Source organism: Ictidomys tridecemlineatus, chromosome 5 (genome assembly GCF_052094955.1).
Source record: "Ictidomys tridecemlineatus isolate mIctTri1 chromosome 5, mIctTri1.hap1, whole genome shotgun sequence".
Classification (NCBI taxonomy): Eukaryota; Metazoa; Chordata; class Mammalia; order Rodentia; family Sciuridae; genus Ictidomys; species Ictidomys tridecemlineatus.
Genome location: NC_135481.1, coordinates 143,020,844 through 143,024,206, shown reverse-complemented (window position 1 = coordinate 143,024,206; position 3,363 = coordinate 143,020,844). Strand labels below are relative to the sequence as shown.

The 3,363-nt window shown below is 33.7% G+C and overlaps 1 non-coding gene across 1 annotated transcript; it reads right to left on the bottom strand.

The window, feature by feature from the left end:
• Positions 1 to 2,884: 2,884 nt before the first annotated feature.
• On the bottom strand, positions 2,885 to 3,071 carry LOC120887016 (U2 spliceosomal RNA). Its single transcript, XR_005730186.1, has one exon. It is a non-coding gene; the product is annotated as a U2 spliceosomal RNA (small nuclear RNA).
• Between the last annotated feature and the right edge of the window lie 292 nt (positions 3,072 to 3,363).

The following is a 3,363-nucleotide window of genomic DNA, read 5'->3' as shown; positions in this document are numbered from 1 at the left end:
TTTTTTAGTTTCATTGATTTCTTTAAAAAAATACATGACATCAAGATGCATTATAATTCTTATTACACATATAGAGTACAATTTTTTATATCTTTGTATATAGAGTATGTTCATGTCAATTTATACCTTTATACATGTACTTTGTTATTTTGGTTTTTTTCTGCATTATAATTCTTATTATACATATATACCACAATTTTTCGTATCTCTGTTTGTATATAAAGTATGGTGAGACCCAAATTGAGTCTTCATACATGTACTTTGGATAATGATGTTCATCACATTCCACTATCCTTGCTAATCCCCTGCCCCCTCCATTTCCCTCCCATCCCTTTTCCCTATCTAGAATTCATCTATTCTTCCCATGCTCCCCCTCCCTACTCCACTATGAGTCAACCTCCTTATATCAGAAAAAACATTTGGCATTTGGCTTTTTGGGATTGGCTGACTTCACTTAGCATTATCTTCTCCAATGCCATCCATTTACCTGCAAATGCCATGATTTTATTCTCTTTTAATGCTGAGTAAAATTCCATTTTGTATATATGCCACATTTTTTTATCCATTCATCCACTGAAGGACATCTAGGTTGGCTCAACAGTCTAGCTATTGTGAATTGTGCTGCTATAAACATTGATGTGGCTGTGTCCCTGTAGTATGCTATTTTTAAGTCCTTTGGGTATAGTCCAAGAAGAGGGATAGCTGGGTCAAATGGTTGTTCCATTTCCAGATTTCCAAGGAATCTCCATACTGCTTTCCATATTGGCTGTACCAATTTGCAGTCCCACCAGCAATGTATGAGTATATCTATTCCCCACATCCTCACCAACACTTATTGTTGTTTGTCTTCAAAGCACCTCTTAACAAATACAAAAAGGTACAGATACTACCATGCATTTTATCAGATCATAATGGAATTAAATTGGAAATCAATGACAAAATAAAAAATAAAAATTTCTCCATCACCTGGGGACTAAAAATATGCTACTGAATGAACAATGGGTTACAGAAGACATCAAGGAGGAGATTAAAAAATTCTTATAGGTATATGAGAACATAGACACAGTATATTGAAATCTCTGGGATATTATGAAAGCAGTACTAAGAGGAAAATTCATTGCATGGAGTTCATTCCTTAAAGAAGAAAAATTCAACAAATAAATGACCTCACGCTACATCCCAAAGCGCTAGAAAAAGAAGAACAAATCAGCAGCAAAAGCAGAAGAAGGCAAGAAATAAAGAAATAATTAAAATTAGAGCTGAAATAAATTAATTTGAAACAAAAGAAACAATTGAAAAAAATGACAAAACAAAAAGTTGGTTCCTTGAAAAAATAAAATTGACAGATCCTTAGCCATGCTAATGAAGAGAAGGAGAGAGAGAACTCAAATTACTAACATATGTGATGAAAAAGGTAATTTCACAACAGACACTACAGAAATACAGAGGGTAATTAGAAATTATTTTGAAATATTATACTCCAATAAAATAGAAGACATTGAAGGCATCAACGAATTTCTTAAGTCATATAATTTGCCCAGTTGAGTCAGAAAGACATACACAATTTAAACAGACCAATAGAAGAAGCCATCAGAATCTTACCAACCAAGAAAAGCCCAGGATCAGATGGATACACAGCTTAGCATCATATTCTCCAGCTCCATCCATTTACCTGCAAATGCCAAATTTTAATTCTTTTTTTTAAGGTGAAGTAATATTCCATTGTGCATCTGTACCACATTTTCCTTATCCATTCATCTGTAGAAGGGCATCTACGTTGGTTCCATAGTTTAGCTATTGTGAATTTAGCTAAATTTATATGTGGCTACATCACCGTAGTATGCTGATTTTTACGTCATTTGTGTATAAACTGAGGAGTGAGATAGCTGAGTCAAATGGTGGTTCCATTCCAAGTTTTCTGAGGAATGTTCGTACTGCTTTCCATAGTGGTTGTACCAAATTGCAGTGCCACCAACAATGAATGAATGTACCTTTTTCCCCACATCCTCACCAGCATTTGTTATTGCTTCTTTTCTTGATAATTGCCATTCTGATTGGAGTAAGATGAATCTCAGAATAGTTTTGATTTGCATTTCTCTAATTGCTAGAGATGGTGAACATTTTTTCATATATTTGTTGATTGATTGTATTTCTTCTGTGAAGTATCTGTTCAGTTCCTTAGCCTATTTATTGATTGGGTTATGGGTGTGTGTGTGTGTGTGTGTGTGTGTGTGTTTTATGTTTTTATAAAATTCATTCTTTATATGTCCTGGAGATTAGTGCTCTAACTGAAGTCTTGTGGTAAAGATTTTCTCCCATTCTGTAGGTTCTTCATGTTATTTATTGTTTCCTTTGCTAAGAAGAACCTTTTTAGTTTGAATCCACACCATTTTTGGTTTTTGATTTTACCTCTTGCACTTTAGGATCTTGTTAAGGAAGTCAGGTCCTAATCCAACATGATGAAGATTTAGACCTACTTTTTCTCCTATTAGGTGCAGGGTCTCTGTTATAGTGCCTAAGTCTTTGATCCACTTTGAGTTAATTTTTTTTGTGTGTGTGCTGTGTGAAAGATAAGGGTTTAATCTCATTCTGTTTCATATAGATTTCCCAGCACCATTTGCTGAATAGGCTATGTTTTTGGAGCCTTTGTTCAGTATGAGATAATAGTATTTATGTAATTTTTTGTCTCTATATCTCCTATTCTGTACCATTGGACTACATGTATATTTTGATGTCAATACCATGCCATTTTTATTACTATTGCTCTGTAGTATAGTTTAAGGTCTGGTATATGATGCCTCCTGCTTCACCCTTTTTGCTAAGGATTGCTTTACCTATTCTGAGTCTCTTATTTTTTCAAATGATTTTTTTTTTAGTCTCCTGAGGAGAGTGCACTCTTCCTAAAGGTACTGCGATACCAGGTCAATGTGTGGAGTGGATGGAGCAAGCTCCTATTCCATTTCCCTGCTCCAAAAATCCATTTAATATATTGTCCTCAGAGAACATATCAGATATTAAACTGATAAGAACAGATACTACACTTGATTTTAGCCAAAAGGCCAAAAAGTGATTCCAAATGAATTTTATAATTGCTTTTTCTAGTTCTGTGAAGAATCTAACTTACCAACTTTGGGAAGGATTTTGGTGGGGAAAGAGAACCATGCAATTCAAAGTATAGAGGAAATGATTTAAGAACATCATCTGCTTAGATAACTTTTTTTTTCATTTATTCAGGCATCATCTTTGTGAGCTATAAAAGTTTATTTTTTTGACTTTGAAGTTTCAACAAAATACAAACATTCTTTTTGGATTAACCTTTTAAATATAATTTTGAAGAGAATGTTTAAAAGTTTTAGAATAATT